This window comes from Lissotriton helveticus, chromosome 3_1 (genome assembly GCF_964261635.1).
Source record: "Lissotriton helveticus chromosome 3_1, aLisHel1.1, whole genome shotgun sequence".
Classification (NCBI taxonomy): domain Eukaryota; kingdom Metazoa; phylum Chordata; class Amphibia; order Caudata; family Salamandridae; genus Lissotriton; species Lissotriton helveticus.
Genome location: NC_136061.1, coordinates 1,722,953,477 through 1,722,970,354, shown reverse-complemented (window position 1 = coordinate 1,722,970,354; position 16,878 = coordinate 1,722,953,477).

The following is a 16,878-nucleotide window of genomic DNA, read 5'->3' as shown; positions in this document are numbered from 1 at the left end:
GGCAAATAGGGGTTATACTTGAAAAATGTTTTTGAATTAAAAATGTAGTTTACTTTTATGCCAAAACATTATTTAATTTGAGTGTGTTTAACCGTTATAAGATGTTCATAATAAAAAAGAAATATAATGCATTGTTATTGAAAGGGATGAAACTATGAGTTGGTGTTTAGCCATCTTCTGTGATCAAATGGCCAAAATGAATATTTGGGCACGTGGTGCATGAAAATGTGGTTATACACTTATGAGGGTATTGGGAAAGTTTCCAAAAACATAAATGGACACAAATTAGTAAACCCTTCTCTTTACAAGACATACCTTAGAATTTGTGATTATTATGAAAACTGCCAATAATTCATTACATGTCGCCTAAATAACATTTCATCTAAAACATATATCATTGCATAAAATAATATAAATTAAAATGTGCTATTTACCAGTGTATGCACATTAACCTGAAAGTATGTAGGGTTCGACTATTTAGCCAAAGATGGTAAAACATTGAAAATTAAAATAACCAGGCATTTTCCATTCACAAACTCAATAGGCAAACGGATATCCTTGTATGTTTAAATTGGGTGTAATCAGACAACTTGTAACATGTTCAAAACTTTAGGTAGGAAGGGTAATACTAAATATAGAAATGATGAAAGACAACAAAAGATAAGCAATATTTAAAATCTGAAATAGTTGTACATTTAAATGTGTCTTTTCGTATAACATGAAATAAAAATGTTTGCAAGAAAAGAATAAAAATTAAGAAGCTTATCTTCTTAGAAAAAGCTAATTTACAACATTTATTTTGCATCAAAGTTTTGAAAAGAGAAAATAAGTGTACACACTTAACACCTGCTAATTAATACATCTTAAAAATGTATAGTACTAAAAAATAAAATAAAATCGGAATGTAATTATTGTATTGAATGTTTATATGGTATGATTACTTTCCATGTAAGCTTTAAAGCTAAAAGTATGTTGCTTTAAAAGTCAATTTTTTCTCTTAGCAGATGACAATCAAAATTCTACAAAAACATGAAGATTTAAATAGATATGAAGCAGAACTTGTACTGATGAGAGGGGACTTCCTAGACTCCAATGAGGATGAAGTAGATGATGTTGAGACATTGAAAAAATTGAAAATGGGCGCACTGAAATACATTTTTTGAATGATTGTCTTGTTTATTAAATTGAAAATTTTAATTGTATGTTTTTGTCAAATGGAGTAAAGTATTACATGTAACTTTAATAAAAAAAAATTTTTAAAATATTTATTTACTAAAATACAATATGTATAACTGTTTACTGAGGTTCAATTGTAAATAAAAGCTTAAAAAGTTGAGTTCTTTTTAGTAATGAGATAAAAATACTATGAAGATATTGTCTGTGATGCCTATTGTGATTATGCTTCATTTCAAAATAGAATATTTATAAACAATTGAAACAAAGAACTTGTAATCATAAACAATAAGAATTGTGTTGTACAACATTTTTGATTTGATGAACATAGAAATTAAAATGAATACCAGATTGTGCAATGTTATCATTAGGATTCTACATCAACTACAATTTCATGTTATTACTAATTGAAAATGCTATTAATCTAGAATGCACTGAATTGCTGTGTATATTTGTTCAAAAAAGCTGGCAAATAAACCTAATGTCTGTCAAAATTAAAAAGAACAACAAATGTAGTGGACTTTATGGAAATAAACAGTTCAGTGTAAAAAAAGAACCTGTGATTTATCTTCAGGAGTTTTACATCTTTTGCTTTACATATACCCAAAGTCTTACCATATCGGTTACTGTTGGGTGTACTACTCTATACGTTAAACATGCCTCACAGTTAAGATGAGCCTGTGCTCCCATTTTCAATATGATGAAATTGATTGATTTTATTTTGGCATATTTAACCTTACTTCTAAGCCCCTAGTGTTGTGCACAAATTGTACACAAGGCCTTCAAGTTAAATGTCACTGTTGGACTGCAGCACCGTGTGTCCCATCCACTAACCTTATGGTTTAAAAAAGAAAATGTGTGACTACCTGTAGAAAAGTGCATTAGAAAATATTATGGCTGGGGAGCCTTACCAAATCATGTTATATTTATATCCCAAAGATGGTCCTTGAATTCACAGTAATACTTATTTTTCTCGGTCCTATGAAGTGAGTGGCTAGAAGAAATAAGGCTTAACTAGAGGAACATGTAATTAACACAATTTCTAAGAAATCCAGCATCAATCTATATACAGTAAGGTTAATATTATCTTAATGTAGCGACCAAAAATAACAGAATAGCATATTTATAATAAGAGTTATAGATTTTTAAAGGAATAAAAAATCAGTGCTGAAAAAGAAATTGACAAAATAGCATTGAAGTCAATTGCAAAATCCACTAGTGACAATAGGTCACTTGCAGGTCGAGACTGCAGCGGCTCCTCCAGCAGAGTGAAACAGAGTGACCACACTGCTGTTTGAGCAGCGCAAAAAATAAATAAGTAAAAATTCAATGTTATTATCAGATATTTTTCAGTGTGAACTCAGAGCCAGGTTAGGGTGGTGCGGGGCTGGGCTATATGAGCCAGTGGGAGGAGGAAATATGTATAACATTACTGCACATGTCAGTTTAGCCTGCCAGCCAGGTGAAGAACTGTCCTAGGCTTCCATGCACTGCCTGAGCAGCCAAACAGGGCGCTCAGACTAATCTCGAAACTGCTGTATTGCTGGTGACAGAAGAGTTGTGATTGGCTTAGGGGAGTGTGTGAGCCTGTGTGCTTCTGTTCCATGAAGCCAAGAAGACAAGACGAGAAGAGGTTGGAGTGTAACTGCACTGTAAAAATCTGTCTAAAGTACATTGCATATCCCAGCAGTGTCTACGGGAAAGTGCAGGCCTTCTAGAGGAATAACAGCTTGGATCAGATTAAATCTGGGCTGCTCATCCCTCCTACATGAGACCAGAAGTCCCGACATTATGTGGCTTAAAATAAAAGGTCCGAAGGGTGGTGATGTATTGTAGCTCTTTAAAGTCTATATAAGAGGGAAAGCAAATGGCAATTACTCGACCATCGAAAGACAGCTAGAAAATCAAATAAACAAGTGCCCCTAGTTTGATAAAATCCTTGCGGCCGGTGACTTTAACTGCACATTCGAGCCACTAAGCAGTGAAGAACTCCTAGGGATAATTGAAGAGGATAGCAAATGGTCAGTGCCCCCCCCCCCTAGTCTTACCACCGGTTAAAAGATGGTCTGAGATTGTAATACAAGTTAATACTATAATACTAGAATATGGCATAAGAGACACAAATGGCAGTACCCTATCCAACATCAGGGGGAAAAATACTTACAATAAACTTGCTTGCCCTTCCAGCATTGATTATATCTTGGTCGACTTACGCCTCTGGCCCGATGTCATGAACATGGAGGTGGGCCTAACTATTGACAGTAACCACAACAATCTAATATTAAAATGAAAAAATCCATGGGCCCCTCCCAACAAAAATTCTAATACCATTGGGAATTACCTCGTATCCACAAAGGAGTTAATTCTATCTAATTGTGGTAGGCGTCTAAGATGGCCCAAGGTCGCAGGAGAGGACAAAAAACAAAAGAACATCTCCTCAATATTAGTGTCAAAAAACAGCCGAACTCAAGGCAGCTTGATATAATGTCCGGGGGGGGGGGAAGATCCACATAATACGCCACGAGACAATTGCTCAAATTGGTGCACACTTCCCCACTAGGAGCCGAACAAAAAGCTCCAATTCATGGTGCACTGAGTCTTGCAGGGAGAAAAGGCGCAAGTACTAATATCTGCGGAAAAGGTGAAAAAACACACTATAGTAAAAATAGCGAGGATGGAGTACAACATATCACTAAAGCAAGCAAAACGTGATTGGGAAGAGGTACATTAGGAGGACATGAAAGTTTACTGTCCCAAGAGGGATTACGCCTACTTTTGGCCTCTAATCAAGATGAGAAATAGGAGGGACAACATCCCAATCACGAACCATATTGGTGATGAGGCCTGGTGGGATGACTTTTCCCAACTGCACACGGATGAACTAGAGGCCCTACCTACCTCTCAGTTGAAGAGAATTCAGGTTCCACTTACAATTGAAGATACCAATCTCTTCCAAATGAAAGAGATTGAGAATGCAATTAACTGTACTATTCCTGCAAAGGCGGCAGCCCCAGATGGTATACTGGGTGACTTGCTCTAATTAGAACTACAGAAGTGGGCCCAATATATCCTGCTTTTAATCAACAATATAATGAAAGGAGCAGAAGTCGCTATATCTAGGAAAGGAGCAGAGGTCATAACTATATATAAAAAATGAGACAGCCAGGACACTAACAAATACAGGGCTATCACCCTAATAGATACCATGTAGAAAGTGGTTGGCAGAGCCCTTGTAAATAGGATTCAAAATTGGATGGAGGAGGAAGATAATCTTTCCACCTATCAAACAGGTTTTAGTAAAGGTGCCAGTACAGGAGTGTTTACATTACTTATTTTATATTGGAAAGTAGTCATAATTGTCATGGGAAGTATTTACTTGCGTTCATTGAGCTTAAAACCAATTATGATTTAGTGCCGCAAGAGAAGCTATGGTCAGTGCTCCAGGAAATGGGCTTACCCTCATACCTTTTAAATATTTTAATATGCCTCCATGATGAAACCTATGCCCGAGTTAGATGGGGGCTCATGGGCAAAGTAAAGACAAGATACAGTTCAACAGGGGGTTTGCCAGGGCTGTGTGATGGCTCCTACCCTCTTTTCACTTTATGTAAATGGAGTGGTTAGTTTTTTGAGCCAATTTCCAAAAAAAAATAGCTCCAATTTTTGAAGAAGAATAAAAATACCCTACTGTTGGCCGACGACACTATTTTAATATCGAAAACCCCAATGGGCCTCCGGGAACTCCTCACCCGCTTTCAATTTTTTCTGTACACAAAGGGGCCTAATGATAAACATCACAAAGACTAAGTTTATGGCTTTCAATCTGGGCAAACATTTTAATAACACTCTCACTAACAATGGTTTACCCCTTAGAGAGAGTCCATTCCTTTGATTATCTGGTTATTAGGTTATCGCATAAAATGCAATGGGGGACTCACATGAACAAAATGTTACTGAACCATAAGCGGGTGGTGGATGCCATTGGTAGGGACCAAAGGTTAACGTCAATTAGACTGGTAGCTCCTTCACTAGTAGTCTATAAAGGTAAAGCTGTGAGGTCAAGAATTTATGGCGCTGAACTATGGGGCTTCGAAAAAACGTATGAGATTGGACGATCAAAGAGTAAATTCTTTAGAGATCTGGTATCCGTCCCTACCAATACACCACTCAAGCCCATAGTCTCTGACATGGGCAGACACACTTTTAGCGAGGTGGATATACTTTGCCCTATTCTATACTGGATAAGACTAAGACGCACCCCAGAACTCCATAGCTATGCGACGGTCCTTTCTGAGCTAATTACCCTTGATAACAACAAAGGTGTTAAGTGGCTTAAAGATCTAAAGGAATTACTGACCAAGCTGGGCTTAGCCAAAGCTTGGGCCAAGCAGGTCACTCCGACTAAGAGAGAGTTAAAAAAGAATTACTGGAACTGGGTAAATCACCAGGTCTTACATAAACCAATGCTTGTCTGACTATTTGAAGAGTTCATCCAGCATAAATCAGTTTGATCCCTGGAACCTTATCTAGATTTTATAAGGAAACACAGAGACAGGGCACTATATATGCAGTTTACATTAGGGTCAGTAAGGCTAAATACCAAACTGGCAAAATGGGACCCAACAACCTCCAACCTATATAACTGCCCCTGCTGTGATGCACAACAAGAAACTGTAGACCATGTAGTCTTTGCTTGCCCAGCCTACAAGCAAGCAAGGGCCAAATGGATCAAGCCTATATGTATTATATTTGGGCACTAGAAACCTCCTTGATGCTCTACGAATCATGAGAAGTGACTCAAGTAGGTCCTCGCTACTATGTGGTGTTACAAAGTACCTGGGGTGTGCGTGGATTATCCGTATAAGGGCACAATTAAGGAGTAATGTGCAAATAAATACCATCTAATCTGTGGATCTGAGAGATAATTTACACATAGGAATTATTTGCAAAGTACTGAAGATTAACTGTTTTGTATGGGACATGTGTTTTAGCTAATCTGTAATTTTAAACCTAATGAGCAAATGCCAATTAAGATATTAAGCATAGATTTAGAGTGGACGGTATAGCCAGGTTTTTAAAACTTGTTTTTACTATATGAAATATTAATTTTATATACTTTCATGTGACTGTGAAATGCTTTTATGATAATTGCTATCGAATAAAGCTTATTCAAAATGAATGGGGAGCATGGAAGAGTTCCTGACTAAGTGGCTCACCGGCTGGCTACTCCCATAGTTGTTGTCCTATTATTTTGTTGTAGAAAGGGCACACAGGGCCATGATGCAGAAGTCGCCCCGGGAAGCCAGACCAAGTCCTTTCATTGCAAAGATTTTGAATAAGCACAACAGAGACATGATTTGAAAGCAATCCAGACAAAGAACACCTGATGTTCAAAAACACTTGCATCCTCAAATGTCATGAGTACACAAGACTAGTCCAGCAGAAGCAACAGTAATTTATGGCAGACAAGGCCCAACTAGGTGAGCAGAAACTTCCCTATGCATTGCTGTATCTAGCCAAGCTGAGGGTGGTGTACCAATCCCGTATGCTATTCTTTGAGGCTCCAGAAGTATACGTACACATGACAGGATTGCCCCGTACTTTGGAGTACAATGGCATTTTAAACAAGCATTTGCAATTCAATAGGTCTGGCATTTACGCAAGTTTAAGCAATTGACATTGCAAATAAATGACTTTTATTTATGTTTTCTTTTTTAAAACATAAATAAAATGCATTGTCATTTACAATGCCACTAGCTTAAACTCGTGTAAATGTGAGACCTATTGCATTGCAAATGCTTTGACTGGTATGGCTCCCGCGGTTCCCCGCTGTGTGCCAAGCATACGTTGTATAAATTGATGTGAATACTGTAAGTGCTGGACTGGCTCACTCTGGAAGAGAACTGGGCCTTGTCGTGATAAATGAGGCTATTTAGACTGGAGGAGAGCGGTCCACGGGACACCCGAGGGGGCGCTGACCTCACTGATGAAGGCCGCCTGCGTGTACGTGTGTCGGCTCAAGGTGTCAGCTCAACACAGCTGGACGCTCTGAGGCAAAAAAGCTGATAAGTCAACAAAAGAGTGATTTCGAAACAAAGGCAGCTCTGAAAATGCGTTTTCATTTTGGAGGCGGCCTGACAGGAGTCATTAATGAACTTGGTGCGTGCAGGAATCGCTTAGGAGCAACTGCTAGAAAGAGCAGGGGAATTTTCCGCTCTGCAACGAAAATGCAATTGCATCTGCCCAATGATCCTGTAGACAACTAGTAAGGGCCAGTCTCCAACGCCGTCCTCTCCAAGCTGCCTCGTCAAACCCGCAGCTCTCACCTAATTAATGCAGCACTTGGACCCAGTGTCTCGCCACTATGCTTTTCCTTGGCTTGTCGTAGGTCTCTATTGCATAGCTCGTCTTCAGGGCCGGACGTCGAGCTGTAACTCATAATCGGGTATCGGCTTGGTAGGCTTCTTCCTCAGCTGCTCATCAAGGGCTATGCCACGTACCCTCTTCTACTACGTGTGCTTTCCCTGGTTCCGGAAAGGACTCCGCACTGTAGTCTCAGCGTTGAGCTCCACGACTCAAAACTAAGGGAAAGTGAAAGAGCAGCGCACGCTGGAGGCAAGCCGTGACCGTGCACATCAGCGTGGCCTGCAGCTCGTGCCCAGTGGCGAGGCGTAGAACTCGGTGAAGAAGGAGAGATCGGTTGTCGCTGTCCAAGATGACCAGTGGGTCTTTTTGTGAGTACATGCTGGCCCAGCCGAGGACCCAGAGGAGCCACAGCACACGCATCATTCTACCAGTAACAGCGCTGCAGGGACGGAAGAAGACCAGCCATAGAGAAGGAGGAGGGAGGGAAAGAAAAAGCACGCAATGTTTGTTGGTGACGGAGAGGGGGGGTGGGTGGGGGTGGAGGGTGTGTGTGAGTGTGTGTATGTGTGTGTGTGCGTGTGTGTGTATGGGCACGCAAATTCTACCATCAATAAGGGTCATTTGGACTGGTGCTAGGTGCCCACTAGACTAGTGGACAGCATATGCCAGGCCAACGTATCACAGCAGCTACAGGAGTGCTGTGTGTTTTCTGCTTGGAGCAGCTGTAGCAGCACTGTGCTCTAACAATGGCTGTGAGGGCACTGTCCTTTACGAGATGGGGCAGCTGTGAGGGTGCCATTCCTCCCATTCCGTGAAGTAACAGTAGATGCTGTGGCACCCATGATAATGTGCTGCATGGCCAGATAATTATAAGGTCCCAAAGGCACGACATATTGGCTATGCCAATGCTTTTTCACAGAGTGTTGGCGTGACGGGCAACACACAAAGATAAGAACAGAAAGAAGCATTTGACAAAGCCAACACAAGTGGTTTGCCTGTGATACCTAAGGTAACAATACCATTATTTCATGCATTGCAAGTTATGAAGTAGAAGATGGCAGTCACTTCACATTTGATATAATAGTTTTCAACAGCAAAATGTAAAAAAATGAATATGCAGTGACCCTGATAGTGTGGAGCTCTTTTGTAGGCCTGAGCATGAAATTCCACTTCGCTCATTGATTTTGCTGAGTTTTTCCCACTCCACGCTCCGCGTAGCACGCGGAGTTCTGAAAAACTGCGCAGAGCAGAGTTTTTACTTACTTGCGCTCACCAACAATAAGTTTGCAAGCGGGGAGAATTTTACCCCAGACCACCTCCCGGCGATATCTTTCAATGCCGGCAGTGTGGATGGTCGCTACCGCTTGCATTGAGAAACCTTCCATTCGCACTGAGGAAGCTGCTGCCCTAGTAGAACATCAACTCGAGCAGCAGAAAGAAGCTGCACCCTCTTGCGCTGTGCGTGCACCTTTTGCACTGATTTTATAGCACGGGTTAAACACCAAGTTCTAAAAATCAGTGCGAATGGTGCAACGTAACGCACTCTGCTGCTTGCGGAAGTCCGCGCAGCACAGCAGAGTTTTTCAGTCATGCGGAACTCCACGAACTCCGCCCAGGCCTACTCATTAGCAGTTGCTAACAGACAGCTGCAGCTGTCTGTAGCCAAACACTATGAATAGTGCACTGCTTGACCTGCTGCTTTTGCTCAGTTGGTGGCTCTGGGGACTCATACATTTAACTGCAGAGATCTGTGTTTGACTTCAGGGTCACGGGTTCAAAGGCTGGTAAGTTGACTCAGCCTTTCATCTTTCTGTGGTTAATAAAAGGAGCACTATTGAGTTAGAGAACAATGAACATCTGTGTTTCAGTACCAATGTACTTTTCAGGGTGAAAATGTGCTTTACAATTCCTACTGCTACAACTGGGGAAAGTAGGGAATGTGACCTGAGCTCACCATGTAAATCACCAGTCCCCCCAGCAATACTGTAATAAGAGAGGAGTATTTTGAAAGATACATGGTTATTATGAAAGATGTGCTGGAGACTCACCCACAGTAACCTGAGTCCTACTTCATGTTAGCATTATATTTAAATGTACAGATTGTGTCCACCTTAGAAGAGTGAGAGGCTGGGTAGCTCCTATGTGAATTCAAAAGTGCAATCTGCAGTTTATTTACATTATTCTGCAGTAAATTGAGCCTTTGAGTAACCGTAACTGGACTGGGATGTGTAACCTGGAGATCACAAGCAGACCTGTGCAGCTGGCTCAGTCACCTTTAACTATACTTTAGGGATTAGAGCCTGCAGCTTGTAGGTTGCAGTGTATTATGTAGTAGGCACAGTAACAAGTTCAACAACCTTAATGTAATGGGGACATGAACTCACAGGAAGAGTAAACGTGACTCTGTGCATCAAGCAAATCAAGCCCTTATGTGTCTGATTATGTGCCAGGCATGAATGTGGCATCTCCAGCAGGGGACTGGCCTAGTTAGTGAGATTCAGGGGGGGCTCAAATTTCCCAATTAAAAAAGCAGTCAGCTGCAGGGTGGACAGGTAAGATGATCAAGGCTTGTCGTGGGCTTTGCCCATGAGAAACAGCATCAGTACTGATTTGCTTTAACGCCTTAACCGCAGCGTTTTTTCGGCTGCGGTGCGGGCGTTCTAATTGCTGGACGGGGCTCCGTCGGCCGGTAGGCAGCACCAGCGAGGTTGTGGCCGACGGGAGCACAAAAGGGGTTAAGTGGGCCTCTGTCTGCAGTGTAACATTGGGCACAAAACGATGGGTTGGAATGCTTCCCCAAGCATTTGACACTCGTTATACTATTTGCAATTATTCATCCCATCACCTTTCGGTTGTTCGATTGTCAGTGATATACCTTAAAATCTCAGACTGGAGCATCATTCATAAGTCTACTACTGCCAAGCTATGTGAATTAAAAAAAGTAGTATATTTGCACCCATTCAAGGTGTACTTCTATAGGGATAGATTTTATATTTTGGTAAAGCAGTCACTATATATATATTTAAGATTGCAATCAAAAAAATTAACAAGTTAAAACCTCTTTGTGAAATGAGAGTGATGAGAAAAAAAGGACACAGATATAGCACACTGGACTCAGAGCCCTTTGGCCCAACTACCAAACGAAGAATGCATTTGAGGGGTGTTATACCCTAAAGACGCCTGTAGTAGCTACGCCCCTACCCATCCCACCTCGACCTGGTTGTTCTCCCTGGGAACTCATGACTACGGTCATGTACACCATAAAGGCCTTGAGTCCCTTCCCTGGGATCGCCTATTTTACATGTATGACCGCTTCATGCGCTCTTCTTCTTCTCTGCTACAAGAAGCCTTGATGGTAGACTTGTCAAATTGCTGCATGTGGCGGAGCCCCATGTTTCTAGTCCTTGCATTTTGCAAATAATGTTATTAACTGAATGGCAACCCCATGTAATAGGCCTGATTCTGAAATAGAGGAGAACTTGAGGGCCTATTATTTGGGTGGACAGAGCCAGAACTGAGACATGTGTCTGGCTTGGCCCCAAGAGTCTGTACGAATACGGAGCCATGAAAAATGTTGCTACTTATATTGTGCAACAAACATAAAATAAAAATACGATGCAATCGCTTCAAAATTCAAAAGATGTATTTCTTACAAAAAATATATATATTTTGTATTGAATTTTTTAAACCATAACCAAATGCAATCCACTTGCTTTGTGCCTACAGAGCATATTACGAGGTTCTTGTCTCTCATTATATAGTAAAGTATTGATCTTTGTCGCTGATACATTAGCAAAAACGCTGCATCATTTCCACCACAGTGCATAGAAGCATAGCAAAACATACATTTTTTTTTTAAGTGAAAAAGTTTTTATTGTTTCATTTAATTAAAACCACAACAATACATCTTATAAAATCGGCTGCAAAACATACATACATATTATCCTTATACAGCCATTACTCACTGACATTTGAGATCGATTCTGCCTGTGGGGGTTCATATATGTTTCCTCTGAATGCATTCCATGTACCCCCTATCCTAGACCACTTGTTGGGGCATGCTCTGTACATATAGACCGCTCTTTCCGCCCCCAAAAATTATTTCTTAAACATGCAGAAGCCTTTTAATTTTGTACAACAGATGATGTCAATGCATATAAACAAGTTTATTAAAACTGATAGTTTATTTAGAAATATTCATTGCTCAACCCGACAATGTCATTAGTGAACTAAGCAGCAAGTGAGTAGTCAAGTTCAAATTCAAGTTCAAGTTCAGAAATCTTTATTCGATGATTAAAAAACATCATAAAAGCACATATATACAGTTAAAAAATACAATTAAGTACAATATCTGAACTCAATCTAAAAATCGCTGATACAGATAAAAGGTAGAAACGAATTTTATCTTAAACATTGATTAACTCAGTCCTCTAGTGTTTCTCAGCCTTACTGAGACCTTAATGAAATTCATAATACAGCATAAAGTGCGGATATCGTTTGCTCTTTGTAGAAAGAGCAGGGCAGCTTCAGCATGACAGAATTTCGCCTGTTTTCAGATATCTACCAAAAATTTCAGTCTAGGCGTCCTATAAAAAAGACATAAAAGTACAAAATGAAGGGTGTCCTGCGGAGACCGATTGTCGCAGCCGGAGGCACGCTTCTGCTCAATTGTTAAAGTGTGGCAGGGTATGCTCAGACGTGAGTACTTTGCTCACTTTGCCACTGGATTCAAGCAAGCCGGGCTGATGAAGGCTGAAATTGCCAGAAACTGGTCCTCGGTAGCTTGTTTCAGGTCCAGGGAAGGCATTGGCTTGGCAGTTCGGGCTGGACTGTTCCCATGAGGCACAGGGTCAGACTGATTTGCATATGGCCATGTCTGAACTGGGGTGGCAGAGTGGGCTAAAGAACGGTGATGGATTAAACCCAGATCTTTTTACTGGGTGTGAGTGTTTGATTGGTTCAGATGCTCCGTCCATTACCACCCCCTTTTGTACCACTTTTGGCCGCCATAAGTGTGGCAGGGTATGCTCAGACGTGAGTCCCTTGCTCACTTTACCACTGGATTCAAGCAAGCCGGGCTGAAGACGGCTGGAATGCCAGAAACCGGTCCTCGGAAGTTTGTTTCCGGTCCAGGGAAGGCATTGGCTTGGCAGTTCGGGCTGGACTGTTCCCATGAGGCACAGGGTCAGACTGATTTGCATATGGCCATGTCTGAACTGGGGTGGGAGAGTGGGCTAAAGAATGGTGATGGATTAAACCCAGATCAGTTGACTGGGGGTGAGTGTTTGATTCGCTCAAACGCTCCGTCCATCATCCCCTTTAGTATCGCAATTGTTAAAGTAGTCATTTAAATGCTAAACGTGTCCTAGATTCTTATTATAGAAGGCACAACATTATAGATTATTAAATCAAGCATAAGAGGTGGTTTTACAGTGCACAACTTGAAGTAGTTAGAATTGTGCCTATGTAGGATAATAAAGAAAAAAGATGGCTCCAAAATAAAAGATTTGTTTAGGATCACACAATTTGAAGAAGCATGGAAGCAGGTATTGATTTAAGTTTATCTGGTTTCACATTTTGAAATTCAGTCTCCAGTTGCATATCTCTGGCGCCAATTCACATAAAAGGTTAATCTTTTGTCTTTTATTCTCGGGTCAAAACCAGAAAAACACATAGATAGCAGACCCGACACAGGGCCCTGAGCCCAAATGCCAAGTAATTAATGCATTCATTTGGGAGGGTGTCACACCCCCAAACAACCCCCTTGAAGCTATGCCCTGATCTCCAGGCAGCAACTTCAGAACACTTTCTGGACCTGAGGACGAACTGAAGAGGACTGGACCTGCTGTCTTTGACCTGAGAGGAGCCATGAAGGACTGGACTGCTCTTCTTGTACTCAGGAGAAAGAAGTAGTGGGTGCATAATCCCACTCTATGTTCATGGGATGGGGGAGTGCAACCTAGAATACACCCTCACACACTTTCACTCACTCATTCTTTTACGTCTAGTTACTGGTGAACGTGGGAGTGATGAGTAGGGGTGTGGAGAAAATCTGATGACGGAGCTTGTACGTGTGTCCACTAATTTCATCATATATATGGTTTTATTTGTTATTTATGGCATTGGGCATTGCTTTAAATGGACAAGTACTCTGTCCGGTACTGAGTACCTGCACTTCTTCCATTTGAAAGGGTGAGTAGGTGCACTTCTCCGCAGTGCTGCCAGTGCACTTCTCAGGAGCAAGCAGAATAACAGATACTGTAAATAGCGAGCACCTTCACTTCTATAGTTCCATTTAATGCACTGGCGTAGAAGCATATTCGAGTATATTGGTCAGAATTACTGAGAGATGAAAATGGCCCTTAAAATGACTGCACAAAATAGGTTTATCAAAGTATAAATAACGCACGTCCTGATACAGCGCACTCTGTGCATGTGGGGCCCCTGCTCTATTGCCGGTGAGTCTCACAGACGTGGGAGGTAAGAAGTGTTCTTATGGGTCCTTCTGGTTCTGCTGTTAATTCCTTTTCTGCTGTTCAGTGAGTGGGTTTTAATGGAGCGGTCCCTTTAAAAGTCTACTTGAAAGCCCTATGCTGCTCTGGTGGCAGCTCTGAGCACTGAGAATTGAAATATGAGAAAGATGCAATAACATACAACATGGCTTGTTGGTCTAGGGCTATGATTCTTGCTTAGGGTGCGAGAGGTCCCGGGTTCAAAGCCCGGACGAGCCCCATTTTCTTTCTTATTTTTCTCATATTCAAATTTTTTAATTTTTATTTAATGCGTTTTAAATAAGGAAAAAGGTATTTTTTTATCTTTCTGATGTGTTTTTCAGTGCCCCTATTTTAAAACAAAAATATTAAAATCAAAAGATGGCTCATCCGAGATTTGAACCCGGGACCTCTCGCACCCAAAGCAAGAATCATACCCCTAGACCAACATGCCACTGAGAAATTCATTTAACAATAGGGTTTACATGTGGGTACACGTAGAGCTCGTGCTCTATATTTTCGCAGCAGTTCTGCACATTGCACTGGAAGTGGCAAAAATTAGACCTTGTTGAGGGAAGATGGTGCACACACAGTGACTTTTTTTTTTAGAAAATGTTCACGTCCTTTTATTTCAAACAATTTACAACAAGAAGACATTAATTTAAAAAAAAAAATGGATTACACTCATTTCCCTTGCACGAGGTTGTTTCAAATTTGTGAATAGAATATAGTAAGTTTGTTACATTTATAAGACGCAAAACAGAGGTATCTGATAATGAGCAGAGATGTCAACGAGCGGAAGCCCGAGTGGGATCCGGCTGCACACAGACTGCACTTCCGATTATCACTGGTTGAAACCGGTGCACCGTGACAGACAGACAGGAGGTGGCGCTACGGAGACAACATTGAATATCGAAAAGGAGAGCAATTAGCGAATTCCAACCTTAAAGAGCTTGCAAAGATTATTTATACTAGGAGCGTTGGCCTTTAAGAACAAAAATAGAATTCATAGATTTAAAAAAAAGTAAAATAAACCTACGGCCCGAACAGGGACTTGAACCCTGGACCCTCAGATCAAAAACCTGATGCTCTACCGACTGAGCTATCCAGGATCGTTTGAAAATTTGCAGGCTTATGTTTATATATGGAATACAAAATGGCGTCCCCACACTGCTGTTTTCATTGTTTCATAGTTTTCCTCTGTTTCCTGAGCCCTTCAGTATCAATCCAGACAGGATCCATCAGAGAGTTTAACACTCTGAGTGTCTCCCCCGCACTGTGCTCACCACGCATTCTGCCTGCAGAATGAAGGAGCTGTTTGCATGTCATCACATTCACATAACATTAGTGGAAGAGCTCGAGTGCTCCTATGTGCGACTGATTGTGAGTAGAGTGTGCACATGCATAAGTGTGACTGCTCGTGAGTGGAGTGTGCATGTGTGCGACTGCTCGTGAGTGGAGTTTGCGCTTGAATTTGTGTAACTGCTTGTGAGTGGAGTGTGTGCGACTGCTCGTGAGTCGAGTGTGCATGTGTGTGACTGCTATTGAGTGGAGTTTGTGCTTGCATGTGTGTGACTGCTTGTTGGAAATGGCCCTTTTTGCAGGGTTATCCCCAAATATTTTGATTTTTCCTCCTATTATTTCCTGACCTGTGTGCATTGGTTTTAGGACTATGGGCACTTAACCACTCCAAATCAGTGCTAAAGTGCATATGCTCTCTGTGTAAACTGTGTTATGGATTGGTTTTTTCATGATTGGCTATTTGATTCATGTGTCAGTCCCTAGTAAAGTGCACTGCGAGTGCCAGGGCATATAAATCAAATGCTGTTGGTGGGCTGCAGCACTGGATTGTGCCACCCACGCAAACAGCCTGTAAAGTGTAACTCTGGCCTGCCATTGCGTAGCCTGTCCACAGCCTAGGGCTGCCATGTCGAATTGGCAAGTGCACACACTTGCAAGTCCCTAAACCTTCCCTTTTCTACATGTAAGTCGACCCTGAGGTAGGTCCAATGTACCCCCATGGGCAGGGTGCACTGTATGTGAAAGGTAGGACATGCGCTGGTGTGTGTGGCATGTCCTGATAGTGAATTTAATTTATTTTTATTTATTTTAAAAGTTTTATAGAGCGCGAACAAGATCCTTACGAATATCAGAACTCTTTACATACAGAATGGGATAAAAAGGCAAGGAGTAATAATTAAAGAAAACATTTTGTGCAAAGATGAGCAAATGGTTACAAAAAAAGAAACAAGGTAAGGTAGCAACGGTGCATAGGTGGTCAATATACCTAGTCATAGGAGGAAGAGTACTGAGTTACGAGATTACATTAGTCAAAGTTCAGGTAAATGTAGCTAATAGGAGAGATTTTACTTCTTTTTTGAAGGATGCCGAGGATGAGATAAGTCTGATTTCTGGAGGGAGGGCATTGCAGATCCTGGGTGCCATCCCTGAGAAGGAGCGTTTATAGGTTTTTTTCTTGTGAAATATCTGAGATTTCAAAAGAAGATTGTCTGCACTTCTTGTCACTCTTGAGCCACCCGAGATTGTCAGTTTCTGAGCGAGGTAGCTGGGGGAGTTGTGGTGTATAGACTTGTGGGTCATGCAGTCGATTTTCAGATGTATTCTAGCTTCGTAAGGCAGCCAGTTGAAAGATTTTAGATCAGGAGAAATGTGTGAAAGTTTTTTTGAGCCCGTGATTAGTCTGGCTGCAGCATTAATAGAGGCTTTTAATGGTGCGGTTGTCGATATGGGGAGACCACAGAGGTCAACACTTCCATAATCCACTGGAGGGATGACTAGGGCTTGGACTGCAGTTCTGAAGTCATTGGGAGGAAGGAAAGTGTTACAT